Below are 20,789 nucleotides of genomic sequence, written 5' to 3'. Positions count from 1 at the left end.
ACGGAAAATTTGTTTTCGACACAAAACAAGTACGTTTTCGTGTCACGTTATACATTTAATTTTCCATCATGGGGTTAAAAATTCAATATTATACAAGTCCGTTAAATTGCAAAGTCAGAGGTTGGTCCAGTACCGCGCGACCGCAATTCTCGCACAGCGTTGATTTTTCAAAGCAATGCGTCTGAACATAAACTCGGCAACCAAGATTCCAGCGATAGTGAAGTCAATCACAAGCTTTTTGTCAGAGATCTCGCGAGACCCGAGTTGTATGCAACTCGCCGCCGTGTGAATGCCGAGTTGTATACAACTTTAGTTTGTGCAACTAATTGCATACAACAAGTTGTATACCACTAGTTGTACCGTGTGAATGCCCCTTTACACTCTCTATCACACACGCAAAAAGCAACAATTTACCTCTAACATACACGTTTACACTTCACAACATGTAAACATACCCTATAGTAGATGCGCACTTACACTAAACAACAGATGCAAAACACAGGCTCTTACACATACATTCTCTATCACACATGCCCCCAAAAATCCTCTCACATTTACACTCGCTCTCTCACACACACACACACACACACTGGATGAGGAATCTACGAGAAAATTCTCCTCCAGAAGGCAGCCACTCTCCTCAGCGCCTTCCTCAGAGGATGAACCTCTCGGTCCTCCACGAAGCTGTCATCATCCTCGTCCTCGTAGACCCAGTAGTCACTGTCGTCATCACTAGGGGCGGGGTAGTGGTCGACGTAGGTGATCGTGATTGGGGCGGGGAGCGTCTCACCGTGGTCAGAGCGGGCCCAGAAGGGGGTGAAAACACTCAGAGGGTTGGGAGAGGGTGTCGAGGACGCAGCCTGGGGACGCTACATCAGTGATGGGGGAGGGAGGGAGAAAGGAGGGTCAGTGGGCCAGGAATATAGTCCGTTTTCAAATAAAATGTGCAAAAGAAAGTCAGAGTGATAGACACAGGTTACACATGCTTTTGGGCACAAAACTAAAAGTTCTGACCGACTGTTAGAAACATGTAAATGGAAAAGGCGCATCATGAAAAAGAATTCAGGACACAATCACAAGCAGAGAAACGGGCAATGTCAATAGTGTGCGTGGGGGGACATGGACAAATGAACAAAGGTGAGCTATTCTGCGCCCGAATCTAAAAGAGATGCAGATAAACTACATACACAGTCGGATTCCTCATCCAGCGACGGCCATAAACTCGCAGCAGGAGTGACATGATACCGGATCATGTCTTCCCGTGCTGAAAAGAAAAATAAACACATTTAAAAAAAAAATTAAAATACATGTTCAATGAATACATTGAGTTAACGAGGTTTCACTGTGCTACGTTGATGAAAAGACATCGCCCAGCTTCAAATATAGATATTTTACACGCAGCACATCTCTACAGAAACTTGTACAGATATAATGTATAAAAAGATATCAAAGTTATACAATGTCACACATTTGATCTATAATGTTTGAACAACATAGCCCGTCTTTTTTATATACGGACCTGTCTCATTTCAGAGCACACAAGAGATTTAAAAGACACCCATTTCTGAATCAAAACAATTGCAAATGGCGGCCAATGTTATCATCACTGATACTGTTGTCAAACTGCGGCCATTTTCAGTTCTAATCTACGTATTAAACACTTTCAAATACAATAAATGCATTCTTAAATACCTTGAATATGCAGCCTTGTAAACATCTTGTCAGTAGAAGATCTTGAAACGATGCTGTAGTCAACGAAATGCAGAGCGATAGGGAGCAAGAGCGATAGTGAATCTGTTAAAAACAGAGGGGACGTTGGCCGCGACAACGGTAACTACGTTACGGAGACGAAGTCAGAACGAGGCGTCATCGTCCATTTCCGGCAAGGCTAAACCTCTACAGTCGCATGTCATGGGTGTTTGCTGGTAATGACCGTTGGTTTTAACTGGGGACTGTTTGCTGGTGTGTAAAGCGCGATGTGTGTTTAAGGTTGGCGGGACGCCCGCGCTTATTGCTGTGGAAAGAAAGGCTGAACTAAACACCCGGGGAAAACCCCAACTAGCATCTCCACTGATACACTCGGAGAAATAGTCTGACATGAGTGGTCTCCCTTTGTTCATTGGTAGACAAGAAGCCCATTCCCAGCACATACACGGCACATAAAAGCTATCTAAGCTGCTTGTTCAGTCAGTGTGTTTGCTTGTTTATTGTGTACATGTATGATATGAGTAAGAAATTAAAGCCGGTCCTAGCGCATAGCGCAAGCTATATCCCTGCTCATCCACGTGTCAAGGCAGCTAGGATCCCGGTCCTTTAAAATTGTAGGTTATTGTATATTTGATAATCAGCTCGTAATGATTTGTTGTGACATTCAGCGTTGGTTGTCTGTATATGTATTTTGGGGACAGATTTGTACCCTGATCTACCGTCTTGTCAAGGCATATTGAGCTGACGAAGGCCATGTTCGAACAACAGAGACAATTAAACGCCTCATTTCTATTTTCAGCTTTCTTACTTTTCCCATCAGCTATTGGTTGTGGGTTGGCTGTATGCTTACAGTATACACCTATATCAGGTTGTTCATTGCGTTCAACACAAATAGCTACAGACTGTTGATCTCCCGGTCGACATGGACGGAATAACGTGCTCCTTCTGTGCCCGCTGAATATTTAGATTATACACTTGAATGCCAATGTGTATCTTGTCAGTGTGGGATGAGAAATGAACACTTAGATGAATGTACTTGTGCATCTGTAGGAAGGTGGACGTTCATGTAGCAGTGGTGATTATTGATATAAGTATCGTATTTCACATAGATGACATAAAGGGGCGGGGATGTAGCTGAGTGGTTAAGGCGTTTGCTCATCACGCTTAAGGCCCAGGTTCCATTCCAGGTATAAACGCTTATCTTAAAGTCCATTCTTGGTGTCCTCCGCCGTCATATGGGGGTCGTTGCGATTTTCGAGTTTAAACATTTAAAGGGAGACTATCCCTGGGCAAAGTGGGCTTTTGTAATTTGGGCTCAAGTCGTCCAAACACAACTTTCTTTGTCTGTTGACTCCAATTTAATGATTTATATCAATCTAGTACTCTGATTGACCTAGGTGTCCATTAAGCATTTCTTACAACGTGTAGATCTGGGCCCCGTTCCACAAAGTGATCTTAGCGCTAAGTCGATCGTAACTCCCATTCTTTAACAATGACTTACTACAATCGTAGCGCTAAGATCGCTTTGTGGAACGGGGCCCAGGACTGAAACTGGGCACCAGACAGAGAAGCCCAGTCGCCCTTTAAGTGTTAGTTTGCAAAGTAACTTACGTTTCTAATTTTATCTTTATTTTAAATAATTACTTATTTTTATCGGGATCATGCGTATCCAAACTGCTTTATTAACTTTTCAACCAGCTACCGTAAACGAATAGGATTATCAAGATATATAAGAAAATCCAGTTACAGGAGAAACATCGGCAAAAGGCGAAGGGAGATAACTCTCGATCTTTCATACATGCATGTACCTAATAGTAATTAAGTGATCGTAAATTGTCCAGTGTTACTACATCGGCTTCGAAGCTATATAACAGCGGTCCATGGGTATGGAATTTGGACTTTCCATCGGAGATTCCTCTGGTACATTGAGCTAGAAGACAGCAACACAACGGTTCAGGAAAAATGTCCCCTTAATATCTTAAATTGACAACGCATATTCTCGGTATTACCACTTTAAATTATATTAACACCAAACTCGGGTCACCTGTCTTTACTGCTGTGTTGCTGTCACCTAGTCGTTAGATCCAAGGAAGGAAAACAAACTCATGTGTATACCATTATTCCATATTTATTTAGATATATTTAAGAAATGGAATGGCATGTGTCAAAGAAAGTATTTAAAGCAGGGCCAAAAGTGAGCACAAAAACTGTTCTCCCATATCAGAGAACTGAATAAACTTAAAAATGTCAGCCAAAGGGTGAGCCAATACAAAGGAAAAGGAGATCGAAAGAGCGTGTCCACACACAAACCTAAAGGGTGTAGCCAAAACAGTCCAAAGGGAGAAATACTTTATTACGGGGGCACCAACCCACATCCTCTCACAAAAACAGTCAAACAAACATGCAAAACACATCCCCTTATACATACTAACCAGCACATGCAAAAACACATCCTCTCACACAAACACACTTGCACTCTCGTTCACACATACACATTTGCACTCTCGTTCACACATACACTAATGCACTCTCTATCACACATCCTCTCATACAAACTCTCAGTCACACATGCAAAAACATATTCTCTGACACATACACACTTACACTCTCTATCACACATGCAAAAACACATCCTCACACACATACACTCTGTCACACATGCAAAAACACATCCTCTCAAACAAACACACTTACACTCTCTTTTACACATGTAAAAACACATCCTCACACACATACACACTTACACTCTCTATCACACATGTAAAAACATCCTCACAGAAACACACTTACACTATATATCAGACATGCAAAAGCACATACACACTGTCACACATGCAAAAATACATCCTCTCACATTTACACAACTACAATTGCACTCATACACACACACACACACTGGATGAGAAATCTACGAGAAGATTCTCCTCCAGAAGGCAGCCACTCTCCTCAGCGCCTTCCTCAGAGGATGAACCTCTCGGTCCTCCACGAAGCTGTCGTCATCCTCGTCCTCGTAGACCCAGTAGTCACTGTCGTCGTCACTAGGGACAGGGTAATAGTCGACGTAGGTGATCGTGACTGGGGCGGGGAGCGTCTCACCATGATCAGAGCGGGCCCAGAAGGGGGTGAAAACACTCAGAGGGTTGGGAGAGGGTGTCGAGGACGCAGCCTGGGGACGCTACATCAGTGATGGGGAGGGAGGGAGAAAGGAGGGTCAGTGGGCCAGGAATATAGTCAGTTTTCAAATAAAATGTGCAAAAGAAAGTCAGAGTGATAGACACAGGTTACACATGCTTTTGGGCACAAAACAAAAGTTCTGATCGACTGTTAGAAACATGTAAATGGAAAAGGCGTATCATGAAAAAGAATTCAGGACACAATCACAAGCAGAGAAACGGGCAATGTCAATAGTGTGCGTGAGGTGACATCGTCAAATGAACAAAGGTGAGCTTTTCTGCGCCCGAATCTAAAAGAGATGCAGATAAACTACATACACAGTAGGATTCCTCATCCAGCGACGGCCATAAACTCGCAGCAGGAGTGACATGATACCGGATCATGTCTTCCCGTGCTGAAAAGAAAAATGAACACATTTAAAAATACATTAAAATACATGTTCAATGAATACATTGAGTTAAGGAGTTCGAGTTAACGAGGTTTCACTGTGCTACGTTGATGAAGAGACATCGCCCAGCTTCAAATATAGATATTTTACACGCAGCACATCTCTACAGAAACATGTACAGATCTAATGTATAAAAAGATATCAAAGTTATACAATGTCACACATTTGATCTATAATGTTTGAACAACATCGCCCGTCTTTTTTATATACGGACCTGTCTCATTTCAGAGCAGACAAGAGATTTAAAAGACACCCATTTCTGAATCAAAACAATTGCAAATGGCGGCCAATGTCATCATCACTGATACTGTTGTCAAACTGCGGCCATTTTCAGTTCTAATCTAAGTATTAAACACTTTCAAATACAATAAATGCATTCTTAAATACCTTGAATATGCAGCCTTGTAAACATCTTGTCAGTAGAAGATCTTGAAACGATGCTGTAGTCAACGAAATGCAGAGCGATAGGGAGCAAGAGCGATAGTGAATCTGTTAGAAACAGAGGGGACGTTGGCCGCGACAACGGTAACTACGTTACGGACACGAAGTCAGAACGAGGCGTCATCGTCCATTTCCGGCAAGGCTAAACCTCTAGGGCTGCATGTCATGGGTGTTTGCTGGTAATGACCGTTGGTTTTAACTAAGGACTGTTTGCTGGTGTGTAAAGCGCGATGTGTGTTTAAGGTTGGCGGGACGCCCGCGCTTATTGCCGTGGAAGGACAGGCTGCGCAAAAAACCCGGGGAAATCCCCAACTAGCATCACCACTGATACACTCGGAGAAATAGTCTGACATGAGTGGTCTCCCTTTGTTCATTGGTAGAAAAGAAGCCTATTCCCGTCACATGCACGGAAGATAAAAGCTATCTAAGCTGCTTGTTCAATCAGTGTGTTTGCTTGTTTATTGTGTACATGTATGATATGAGTAAGAAATTAACACCGGTCCTAGCGCATAGCGCAAGCTATATCCCTGCTCATCCACGTGTCAAGGCAGCTAGGATCCCGTCCCTTTAAAACTGTAGGTTATATATTTGGGGTATTTTGGGGACAGATTTGTGACCTGATCTACCGTCTTGTCAAGGCATATTTAGCTGACGAAGGCCATGTTCGAACAACAGAGACAATTAAACGCCTCATTTCTATTTTCAGCTTTCTTACTTTTCCCATCAGCTACTGGTTGTGGGTTGGCTGTATGCTTATAATATACACCTATATAAGGTTGTTCATTCCGTTCAACACAAATACCTACAGACTGTTGATCCCCCGGGTCGACATGGACGGAATAACGTGCTCCTTCTGTGCCCGCTGAATATTTAGATTATATGCTTGAATGCCAATGTGTATCTTGTCAGTGTGTGAGGAGAAATGAACACTTAGATGAATGTACTTGTGCATCTGTAGGAAGGTGGACGTTCATGTAGCAGTGGTGATTATTGATATAAGTATCGTATTTCACATAGATGACATAAAGGGGCGGGGATGTAGCTGAGTGGTTAAGGCGTTTGCTCATCACGCTTAAGGCCCAGGTTCCATTCCAGGTATAAACGCTTATCTTAAAGTCCATTCTTGGTGTCCTCCGCCGTCATATGGGGGTCGTTGCGATTTTCGAGTTTAAACATTTAAAGGGAGACTATCCCTGGGCAAATTGGGTTTTAGTAATTTGGGCTCAAGTCGTCCAAACACAACTTTCTTTGTCTGTTGACTCCAATTTAATGATTTATATCAATCTAGTACTCTGATTGACCTAGGTGTCCATTAGGCATTTCTTACAACGTGTAGATCTGGGCCCTGTTCCACGAAGTGATCTTAGCGCCAAGTCGATCGTAACTCCCATTCTTTAACATTGACTTACTACAATCGTAGCGCTAAGATCGCTTTGTGGAACGGGGCCCAGGACTGAAACTGGCACCAGACATAGAAGCCCAGTCGCCCTTTAAGTGTTAGTTAGCAAAGTAACTTACGTTTTGAATTTTATCTTTATTTCAGATAATTAATTATTTTTATCGGGATCATGCGTATCAAAACTGCTATATTAACTTTTCAACTATTCAACCAGCTACCGTAAACGAATAGGATTATCAGGATATATAAGAAACTCCAGTTACAGGAGAAACATCAGGAAAAGGCGAAGGGAGATAACTCTCGATCTTTCATACATGCATGTACCTAATAGTAATTAAGTGATCGTAAATTGCCCAGTGTTACTACATCGGCTTCGAAGCTATATAACAGCGGTCCATGGGTATGGAATTTGGACTTTCCATCGGAGATTCCTCTGGTACATTGAGCTAGAATACAGCAACACAACGGTTCAGGAAAAATGTCCCCTTAATATCTTAAATTGACAACGCATATTCTCGGTATTACCACTTTAAATTATATTAACACCAAACTCGGGTCACCTGTCTTTACTGCTGTGTTGCTGTCACCTAGTCGTTAGATCCAAGGAAGGAAAACAAACTCATGTGTATACCATTATTCCATATTTATTTAGATATATTTAAGAAATGGAATGGCATGTGTCAAAGAAAGTATTTAAAGCAGGGCCAAAAGTGAGCACAAAAACTGTTCTCCCATATCAGAGAACTGAATAAACTTAGAAATGTCAGCCAAAGAGCGAGCCAATACAAAGGAAAAGGAGATCGAAAGAGCGTGTCCACACATAAACCGAAAGGGTGTAGCCAAAACAGTCCAACGGAAAAAATACTTTATTACGGGGGCACCAACCCACATCCTCTCACAAAAACAGTCAAACAAACAGGCAAAACACATCCCCTTATACATACTCACCAGCACATTTGCACTCTCTAACACATATGCACTCTCTATCACACATCCTCTCATACAAACTCTCAGTTACACATGCAAAAACACATCCTCTCACACAAACACACTTGCACTCTCGTTCACACATACACATTTGCACTCTCTAACACACATACACTAATGCACTCTCTATCACACATCCTCTCATACAAACTCTCAGTCACACATGCAAAAACACATTCTCTGACACATACACACTTACACTCTCTATCACACATACAAAAAACACATCCTCTCACATATACACTGCCAGACATGCAAAAACACATCCTCTCAAACAAACACACTTACACTCTCTATTACACATGTAAAAACACATCCTCACACACATACACTCTGTCACACATGCAAAAACACATCCTCTCACACAAACACACTTACACTCTCTATCACACATGCAAAAACATCCTCTCACACAAACACACTTACACTATATATCACACATGCAAAAACACATACACACTGTCACACATGCAAAAATACATCCTCTCACATTTACACATCTACAATTGCACTCACACACACACACACACACACACACACACACACACACACACTGGATGAGAAATCTACGAGAAGATTCTCCTCCAGAAGGCAGCCATTCTCCTCAGCGCCTTCCTCAGAGGATGAACCTCTCGGTCCTCCACGAAGCTGTCGTCATCCTCGTCCTCGTAGACCCAGTAGTCACTGTCGTCGTCACTAGGGACAGGGTAATAGTCGACGTAGGTGATCGTGACTGGGGCGGGGAGCGTCTCACCATGATCAGAGCGGGCCCAGAAGGGGATGAAAACACTCAGAGGGTTGGGAGAGGGTGTCGAGGACGCAGCCTGGGGACGCTACATCAGTGATGGGGGAGGGAGGGAGAAAGGAGGGTCAGTGGGCCAGGAATATAGTCAGTTTTCAAATAAAATGTGCAAAAGAAAGTCAGAGTGATAGACACAGGTTACACATGCTTTTGGGCACAAAACAAAAGTTCTGATCGACTGTTAGAAACATGTAAATGGAAAAGGCGTATCATGAAAAAGAATTCAGGACACAATCACAAGCAGAGAAACGGGCAATGTCAATAGTGTGCGTGAGGTGACATCGTCAAATGAACAAAGGTGAGCTTTTCTGCGCCCGAATCTAAAAGAGATGCAGATAAACTACATACACAGTAGGATTCCTCATCCAGCGACGGCCATAAACTCGCAGCAGGAGTGACATGATACCGGATCATGTCTTCCCGTGCTGAAAAGAAAAATGAACACATTTAAAAATACATTAAAATACATGTTCAATGAATACATTGAGTTAAGGAGTTCGAGTTAACGAGGTTTCACTGTGCTACGTTGATGAAAAGACATCGCCCAGCTTCAAATATAGATATTTTACACGCAGCACATCTCTACAGAAACATGTACAGATCTAATGTATAAAAAGATATCAAAGTTATACAATGTCACACATTTGATCTATAATGTTTGAACAACATCGCCCGTCTTTTTTATATACGGACCTGTCTCATTTCAGAGCAGACAAGAGATTTAAAAGACACCCATTTCTGAATCAAAACAATTGCAAATGGCGGCCAATGTCATCACTGATACTGTTGTCAAACTGCGGCCATTTTCAGTTCTAATCTAAGTATTAAACACTTTCAAATACAATAAATGCATTCTTAAATACCTTGAATATGCAGCCTTGTAAACATCTTGTCAGTAGAAGATCTTGAAACGATGCTGTAGTCAACGAAATGCAGAGCGATAGGGAGCAAGAGCGATAGTGAATCTGTTAGAAACAGAGGGGACGTTGGCCGCGACAACGGTAACTACGTTACGGACACGAAGTCAGAACGAGGCGTCATCGTCCATTTCCGGCAAGGCTAAACCTCTAGGGCTGCATGTCATGGGTGTTTGCTGGTAATGACCGTTGGTTTTAACTAAGGACTGTTTGCTGGTGTGTAAAGCGCGATGTGTGTTTAAGGTTGGCGGGACGCCCGCGCTTATTGCCGTGGAAGGACAGGCTGCGCAAAAAACCCGGGGAAATCCCCAACTAGCATCACCACTGATACACTCGGAGAAATAGTCTGACATGAGTGGTCTCCCTTTGTTCATTGGTAGAAAAGAAGCCTATTCCCGTCACATGCACGGAAGATAAAAGCTATCTAAGCTGCTTGTTCAATCAGTGTGTTTGCTTGTTTATTGTGTACATGTATGATATGAGTAAGAAATTAACACCGGTCCTAGCGCATAGCGCAAGCTATATCCCTGCTCATCCACGTGTCAAGGCAGCTAGGATCCCGTCCCTTTAAAACTGTAGGTTATATATTTGGGGTATTTTGGGGACAGATTTGTGACCTGATCTACCGTCTTGTCAAGGCATATTTAGCTGACGAAGGCCATGTTCGAACAACAGAGACAATTAAACGCCTCATTTCTATTTTCAGCTTTCTTACTTTTCCCATCAGCTACTGGTTGTGGGTTGGCTGTATGCTTATAATATACACCTATATAAGGTTGTTCATTCCGTTCAACACAAATACCTACAGACTGTTGATCCCCCGGGTCGACATGGACGGAATAACGTGCTCCTTCTGTGCCCGCTGAATATTTAGATTATATGCTTGAATGCCAATGTGTATCTTGTCAGTGTGTGAGGAGAAATGAACACTTAGATGAATGTACTTGTGCATCTGTAGGAAGGTGGACGTTCATGTAGCAGTGGTGATTATTGATATAAGTATCGTATTTCACATAGATGACATAAAGGGGCGGGGATGTAGCTGAGTGGTTAAGGCGTTTGCTCATCACGCTTAAGGCCCAGGTTCCATTCCAGGTATAAACGCTTATCTTAAAGTCCATTCTTGGTGTCCTCCGCCGTCATATGGGGGTCGTTGCGATTTTCGAGTTTAAACATTTAAAGGGAGACTATCCCTGGGCAAATTGGGTTTTAGTAATTTGGGCTCAAGTCGTCCAAACACAACTTTCTTTGTCTGTTGACTCCAATTTAATGATTTATATCAATCTAGTACTCTGATTGACCTAGGTGTCCATTAGGCATTTCTTACAACGTGTAGATCTGGGCCCTGTTCCACGAAGTGATCTTAGCGCCAAGTCGATCGTAACTCCCATTCTTTAACATTGACTTACTACAATCGTAGCGCTAAGATCGCTTTGTGGAACGGGGCCCAGGACTGAAACTGGCACCAGACATAGAAGCCCAGTCGCCCTTTAAGTGTTAGTTAGCAAAGTAACTTACGTTTTGAATTTTATCTTTATTTCAGATAATTAATTATTTTTATCGGGATCATGCGTATCAAAACTGCTATATTAACTTTTCAACTATTCAACCAGCTACCGTAAACGAATAGGATTATCAGGATATATAAGAAACTCCAGTTACAGGAGAAACATCAGCAAAAGGCGAAGGGAGATAACTCTCGATCTTTCATACATGCATGTACCTAATAGTAATTAAGTGATCGTAAATTGCCCAGTGTTACTACATCGGCTTCGAAGCTATATAACAGCGGTCCATGGGTATGGAATTTGGACTTTCAATCGGAGATTCCTCTGGTACATTGAGCTAGAAGACAGCAACACAACGGTTCAGGAAAAATGTCCCCTTAATATCTTAAATTGACAACGCATATTCTCGGTATTACCACTTTAAATTATATTAACACCAAACTCGGGTCACCTGTCTTTACTGCTGTGTTGCTGTCACCTAGTCGTTAGATCCAAGGAAGGAAAACAAACTCATGTGTATACCATTATTCCATATTTATTTAGATATATTTAAGAAATGGAATGGCATGTGTCAAAGAAAGTATTTAAAGCAGGGCCAAAAGTGAGCACAAAAACTGTTCTCCCATATCAGAGAACTGAATAAACTTAGAAATGTCAGCCAAAGGGTGAGCCAATACAAAGGAAAAGGAGATCGAAAGAGCGTGTCCACACATAAACCGAAAGGGTGTAGCCAAAACAGTCCAACGGAAAAAATACTTTATTACGGGGGCACCAACCCACATCCTCTCACAAAAACAGTCAAACAAACAGGCAAAACACATCCCCTTATACATACTCACCAGCACATTTGCACTCTCTAACACATATGCACTCTCTATCACACATCCTCTCATACAAACTCTCAGTTACACATGCAAAAACACATCCTCTCACACAAACACACTTGCACTCTCGTTCACACATACACATTTGCACTCTCTAACACACATACACTAATGCACTCTCTATCACACATCCTCTCATACAAACTCTCAGTCACACATGCAAAAACACATTCTCTGACACATACACACTTACACTCTCTATCACACATACAAAAAACACATCCTCTCACATATACACTGCCAGACATGCAAAAACACATCCTCTCAAACAAACACACTTACACTCTCTATTACACATGTAAAAACACATCCTCACACACATACACTCTGTCACACATGCAAAAACACATCCTCTTACACAAACACACTTACACTCTCTATCACACATGCAAAAACATCCTCTCACACAAACACACTTACACTATATATCACACATGCAAAAACACATACACACTGTCACACATGCAAAAATACATCCTCTCACATTTACACATCTACAATTGCACTCACACACACACACACACACACACACACACACACTGGATGAGAAATCTACGAGAAGATTCTCCTCCAGAAGGCAGCCATTCTCCTCAGCGCCTTCCTCAGAGGATGAACCTCTCGGTCCTCCACGAAGCTGTCGTCATCCTCGTCCTCGTAGACCCAGTAGTCACTGTCGTCGTCACTAGGGACAGGGTAATAGTCGACGTAGGTGATCGTGACTGGGGCGGGGAGCGTCTCACCATGATCAGAGCGGGCCCAGAAGGGGATGAAAACACTCAGAGGGTTGGGAGAGGGTGTCGAGGACGCAGCCTGGGGACGCTACATCAGTGATGGGGGAGGGAGGGAGAAAGGAGGGTCAGTGGGCCAGGAATATAGTCAGTTTTCAAATAAAATGTGCAAAAGAAAGTCAGAGTGATAGACACAGGTTACACATGCTTTTGGGCACAAAACAAAAGTTCTGATCGACTGTTAGAAACATGTAAATGGAAAAGGCGTATCATGAAAAAGAATTCAGGACACAATCACAAGCAGAGAAACGGGCAATGTCAATAGTGTGCGTGAGGTGACATCGTCAAATGAACAAAGGTGAGCTTTTCTGCGCCCGAATCTAAAAGAGATGCAGATAAACTACATACACAGTAGGATTCCTCATCCAGCGACGGCCATAAACTCGCAGCAGGAGTGACATGATACCGGATCATGTCTTCCCGTGCTGAAAAGAAAAATGAACACATTTAAAAATACATTAAAATACATGTTCAATGAATACATTGAGTTAAGGAGTTCGAGTTAACGAGGTTTCACTGTGCTACGTTGATGAAAAGACATCGCCCAGCTTCAAATATAGATATTTTACACGCAGCACATCTCTACAGAAACATGTACAGATCTAATGTATAAAAAGATATCAAAGTTATACAATGTCACACATTTGATCTATAATGTTTGAACAACATCGCCCGTCTTTTTTATATACGGACCTGTCTCATTTCAGAGCAGACAAGAGATTTAAAAGACACCCATTTCTGAATCAAAACAATTGCAAATGGCGGCCAATGTCATCATCACTGATACTGTTGTCAAACTGCGGCCATTTTCAGTTCTAATCTAAGTATTAAACACTTTCAAATACAATAAATGCATTCTTAAATACCTTGAATATGCAGCCTTGTAAACATCTTGTCAGTAGAAGATCTTGAAACGATGCTGTAGTCAACGAAATGCAGAGCGATAGGGAGCAAGAGCGATAGTGAATCTGTTAGAAACAGAGGGGACGTTGGCCGCGACAACGGTAACTACGTTACGGACACGAAGTCAGAACGAGGCGTCATCGTCCATTTCCGGCAAGGCTAAACCTCTAGGGCTGCATGTCATGGGTGTTTGCTGGTAATGACCGTTGGTTTTAACTAAGGACTGTTTGCTGGTGTGTAAAGCGCGATGTGTGTTTAAGGTTGGCGGGACGCCCGCGCTTATTGCCGTGGAAGGACAGGCTGCGCAAAAAACCCGGGGAAATCCCCAACTAGCATCACCACTGATACACTCGGAGAAATAGTCTGACATGAGTGGTCTCCCTTTGTTCATTGGTAGAAAAGAAGCCTATTCCCGTCACATGCACGGAAGATAAAAGCTATCTAAGCTGCTTGTTCAATCAGTGTGTTTGCTTGTTTATTGTGTACATGTATGATATGAGTAAGAAATTAACACCGGTCCTAGCGCATAGCGCAAGCTATATCCCTGCTCATCCACGTGTCAAGGCAGCTAGGATCCCGTCCCTTTAAAACTGTAGGTTATATATTTGGGGTATTTTGGGGACAGATTTGTGACCTGATCTACCGTCTTGTCAAGGCATATTTAGCTGACGAAGGCCATGTTCGAACAACAGAGACAATTAAACGCCTCATTTCTATTTTCAGCTTTCTTACTTTTCCCATCAGCTACTGGTTGTGGGTTGGCTGTATGCTTATAATATACACCTATATAAGGTTGTTCATTCCGTTCAACACAAATACCTACAGACTGTTGATCCCCCGGGTCGACATGGACGGAATAACGTGCTCCTTCTGTGCCCGCTGAATATTTAGATTATATGCTTGAATGCCAATGTGTATCTTGTCAGTGTGTGAGGAGAAATGAACACTTAGATGAATGTACTTGTGCATCTGTAGGAAGGTGGACGTTCATGTAGCAGTGGTGATTATTGATATAAGTATCGTATTTCACATAGATGACATAAAGGGGCGGGGATGTAGCTGAGTGGTTAAGGCGTTTGCTCATCACGCTTAAGGCCCAGGTTCCATTCCAGGTATAAACGCTTATCTTAAAGTCCATTCTTGGTGTCCTCCGCCGTCATATGGGGGTCGTTGCGATTTTCGAGTTTAAACATTTAAAGGGAGACTATCCCTGGGCAAATTGGGTTTTAGTAATTTGGGCTCAAGTCGTCCAAACACAACTTTCTTTGTCTGTTGACTCCAATTTAATGATTTATATCAATCTAGTACTCTGATTGACCTAGGTGTCCATTAGGCATTTCTTACAACGTGTAGATCTGGGCCCTGTTCCACGAAGTGATCTTAGCGCCAAGTCGATCGTAACTCCCATTCTTTAACATTGACTTACTACAATCGTAGCGCTAAGATCGCTTTGTGGAACGGGGCCCAGGACTGAAACTGGCACCAGACATAGAAGCCCAGTCGCCCTTTAAGTGTTAGTTAGCAAAGTAACTTACGTTTTGAATTTTATCTTTATTTCAGATAATTAATTATTTTTATCGGGATCATGCGTATCAAAACTGCTATATTAACTTTTCAACTATTCAACCAGCTACCGTAAACGAATAGGATTATCAGGATATCCAGTTACAGGAGAAACATCAGCAAAAGGCGAAGGGAGATAACTCTCGATCTTTCATACATGCATGTACCTAATAGTAATTAAGTGATCGTAAATTGCCCAGTGTTACTACATCGGCTTCGAAGCTATATAACAGCGGTCCATGGGTATGGAATTTGGACTTTCAATCGGAGATTCCTCTGGTACATTGAGCTAGAAGACAGCAACACAACGGTTCAGGAAAAATGTCCCCTTAATATCTTAAATTGACAACGCATATTCTCGGTATTACCACTTTAAATTATATTAACACCAAACTCGGGTCACCTGTCTTTACTGCTGTGTTGCTGTCACCTAGTCGTTAGATCCAAGGAAGGAAAACAAACTCATGTGTATACCATTATTCCATATTTATTTAGATATATTTAAGAAATGGAATGGCATGTGTCAAAGAAAGTATTTAAAGCAGGGCCAAAAGTGAGCACAAAAACTGTTCTCCCATATCAGAGAACTGAATAAACTTAGAAATGTCAGCCAAAGGGTGAGCCAATACAAAGGAAAAGGAGATCGAAAGAGCGTGTCCACACATAAACCGAAAGGGTGTAGCCAAAACAGTCCAACGGAAAAAATACTTTATTACGGGGGCACCAACCCACATCCTCTCACAAAAACAGTCAAACAAACAGGCAAAACACATCCCCTTATACATACTCACCAGCACATTTGCACTCTCTAACACTTATGCACTCTCTATCACACATCCTCTCATACAAACTCTCAGTTACACATGCAAAAACACATCCTCTCACACAAACACACTTGCACTCTCGTTCACACATACACATTTGCACTCTCTAACACACATACACTAATGCACTCTCTATCACACATCCTCTCATACAAACTCTCAGTCACACATGCAAAAACACATTCTCTGACACATACACACTTACACTCTCTATCACACATACAAAAAACACATCCTCTCACATATACACTGCCAGACATGCAAAAACACATCCTCTCAAACAAACACACTTACACTCTCTATTACACATGTAAAAACACATCCTCACACACATACACTCTGTCACACATGCAAAAACACATCCTCTTACACAAACACACTTACACTCTCTATCACACATGCAAAAACATCCTCTCACACAAACACACTTACACTATATATCACACATGCAAAAACACATACACACTGTCACACATGCAAAAATACATCCTCTCACATTTACACATCTACAATTGCACTCACACACACACACACACACACACACACACACACACACACACACACACACACACACTGGATGAGAAATCTACGAGAAGATTCTCCTCCAGAAGGCAGCCATTCTCCTCAGCGCCTTCCTCAGAGGATGAACCTCTCGGTCCTCCACGAAGCTGTCGTCATCCTCGTCCTCGTAGACCCAGTAGTCACTGTCGTCGTCACTAGGGACAGGGTAATAGTCGACGTAGGTGATCGTGACTGGGGCGGGGAGCGTCTCACCATGATCAGAGCGGGCCCAGAAGGGGATGAAAACACTCAGAGGGTTGGGAGAGGGTGTCGAGGACGCAGCCTGGGGACGCTACATCAGTGATGGGGGAGGGAGGGAGAAAGGAGGGTCAGTGGGCCAGGAATATAGTCAGTTTTCAAATAAAATGTGCAAAAGAAAGTCAGAGTGATAGACACAGGTTACACATGCTTTTGGGCACAAAACAAAAGTTCTGATCGACTGTTAGAAACATGTAAATGGAAAAGGCGTATCATGAAAAAGAATTCAGGACACAATCACAAGCAGAGAAACGGGCAATGTCAATAGTGTGCGTGAGGTGACATCGTCAAATGAACAAAGGTGAGCTTTTCTGCGCCCGAATCTAAAAGAGATGCAGATAAACTACATACACAGTAGGATTCCTCATCCAGCGACGGCCATAAACTCGCAGCAGGAGTGACATGATACCGGATCATGTCTTCCCGTGCTGAAAAGAAAAATGAACACATTTAAAAATACATTAAAATACATGTTCAATGAATACATTGAGTTAAGGAGTTCGAGTTAACGAGGTTTCACTGTGCTACGTTGATGAAAAGACATCGCCCAGCTTCAAATATAGATATTTTACACGCAGCACATCTCTACAGAAACATGTACAGATCTAATGTATAAAAAGATATCAAAGTTATACAATGTCACACATTTGATCTATAATGTTTGAACAACATCGCCCGTCTTTTTTATATACGGACCTGTCTCATTTCAGAGCAGACAAGAGATTTAAAAGACACCCATTTCTGAATCAAAACAATTGCAAATGGCGGCCAATGTCATCATCACTGATACTGTTGTCAAACTGCGGCCATTTTCAGTTCTAATCTAAGTATTAAACACTTTCAAATACAATAAATGCATTCTTAAATACCTTGAATATGCAGCCTTGTAAACATCTTGTCAGTAGAAGATCTTGAAACGATGCTGTAGTCAACGAAATGCAGAGCGATAGGGAGCAAGAGCGATAGTGAATCTGTTAGAAACAGAGGGGACGTTGGCCGCGACAACGGTAACTACGTTACGGAGACGAAGTCAGAACGAGGCGTCATCGTCCATTTCCGGCAAGGCTAAACCTCTAGGGCTGCATGTCATGGGTGTTTGCTGGAAGTTACCGTTTGTTTTAACTAGGGACTGTTTGCTGGTGTGTAAAGCGCGATGTGTGTTTAAGGTTGGCGGGACGCCCGCGCTTATTGCCGTGGAAGGACAGGCTGCGCAAAACACCTGGGGAAATCCCCAACTAGCATCTCCACTGATACACTCGGAGAAATAGTCTGACATGAGTGGTCTCCCTTTGTTCATTGGTAGGAAAGAAGCCCATTCCCGTCACATGCACGGAAGATAAAAGCTATCTAAGCTGCTTGTTCAATCAGTGTGTTTGCTTGTTTATTGTGTACATGTGTGATATGAGTAAGAAATTAACACCGGTCCTAGCGCATAGCGCAAGCTATATCCCTGCTCATCCACGTGTCAAGGCGGCTAGGATCCCGTCCCTTTAAAACTGTAGGTTATATATTTGATAATCAGCTCGTAATGATTTGTTGTGACATTCAGCGTTGGTTGTCTGTATATGTATTTTGGGGACAGATTTGTGACCTGATCTACCGTCTTGTCAAGGCATGTTAAGCTGACGAAGGCCATACTCGAAACAACAGAGACAATTAAACGCCTCATTTCTATTTTCAGCTTTCTTACTTTTCCCATCAGCTACTGGTTGTGGGTTGGCTGTATGCTTATAATATACACCTATATCAGGTTGTTCATTCCGTTCAACACAAATACCTACAGACTGTTGATCCCCCGGGTCGACATGGACGGAATAACGTGCTCCTTCTGTGCCCGCTGAATATTTAGATTATATGCTTGAATGCCAATGTGTATCTTGTCAGTGTGTGAGGAGAAATGAACACTTAGATGAATGTACTTGTGCATCTGTAGGAAGGTGGACGTTCATGTAGCAGTGGTGATTATTGATATAAGTATCGTATTTCACATAGATGACATAAAGGGGCGGGGATGTAGCTGAGTGGTTAAGGCATTTGCTCATCACGCTTAAGGCCCAGGTTCCATTCCAGGTATAAATGCTTATCTTAAAGTCCGTTCTTGGTGTCCTCCGCCGTTATATGGGGGTCGTTGCGATTTTCGAGTTTAAACATTTAAAGGGAGACTATCACTGGGCAAAGTGGGCTTTAGTAATTTGGGCTCAAGTCGTCCAAACACAACTTTCTTTGTCTGTTGACTCCAATTTAATGATTTATATCAATCTAGTACTCTGATTGACCTAGGTGTCCATTAGGCATTTTTACAACGTGTAGATCTGGGCCCCGTTCCACAAAGTGATCTTAGCGCCAAGTCGATCGTAACTCCCATTCTTTAACATTGACTTACTACAATCGTAGCGCTAAGATCGCTTTGTGGAACGGGGCCCAGGACTGAAACTGGGCACCAGACATAGAAGCCCAGTCGCCCTTTAAGTGTTAGTCGTTAGATCCAAGGAAGGAAAACAAACTCATGTGTTATACCATTATTCCATATTTATTTAGATATATTTAAGAAATGGAATGGCATGTGTCAAAGAAAGTATTTAAAGCAGGGCCAAAAGTGAGCACAAAAACTGTTCTCCCATATCAGAGAACTGAATAAACTTAGAAATGTCAGCCAAAGGGTGAGCCAAAACAAAGGAAAGGGAGATCGAAAGAGCGTGTCAAAACATAAACCGAAAGGGTGTAGCCAAAACAGTCCAAAGGGAGAAATACTTTATTACGGGGGCACCAACCCACATCCTCTCACAAAAACAGTCAAACAAACATGCAAAACACATCCCCTTATACATACTCACCAGCACATGCAAAAACACATCCTCTCACACAAACACTTGCACTCTCGTTCAAACATACACATTTGCACTCTCTAACACACATGCACTCTCTATCACACATCCTCTCATATAAACTCTCAGTTACACATGCAAAAACACATCCTCTCACACAAACACACTTGCACTCTCGTTCACACATACACATTTGCACTCTCTATCACACATCCTCTCATACAAACTCTCAGTCACACATGCAAAAACACATTCTCTGACACATACACACTTACACTCTCTATCACACATACAAAAAACACATCCTCTCACATATACACTGCCAGACATGCAAAAACACATCCTCTCAAACAAACACACTTACACTCTCTATTACACATCCTCACACACATACACTCTGTCACACATGCAAAAACACATCCTCTCACACAAACACACTTACACTCTCTATCACACATGCAAAAACATCCTCTCACACAAACACACTTACACTATATATCACACATGCAAAAACACATACACACTGTCACACATGCAAAAATACATCCTCTCACATTTACACATCTACAATTGCACTCACACACACACACACACACACACACACACACACACTGGATGAGAAATCTACGAGAAGATTCTCCTCCAGAAGGCAGCCATTCTCCTCAGCGCCTTCCTCAGAGGATGAACCTCTCGGTCCTCCACGAAGCTGTCGTCATCCTCGTCCTCGTAGACCCAGTAGTCACTGTCGTCGTCACTAGGGACAGGGTAATAGTCGACGTAGGTGATCGTGACTGGGGCGG

Source organism: Haliotis rufescens, unplaced genomic scaffold (assembly GCF_023055435.1).
Source record: "Haliotis rufescens isolate VD_foot unplaced genomic scaffold, xgHalRufe1.0.p SCAF_23, whole genome shotgun sequence".
NCBI lineage: Eukaryota > Metazoa > Mollusca > Gastropoda > Lepetellida > Haliotidae > Haliotis > Haliotis rufescens.
The sequence above is the reverse complement of the archived record's forward strand: the minus strand, read 5'-3'. Positions refer to the sequence as shown.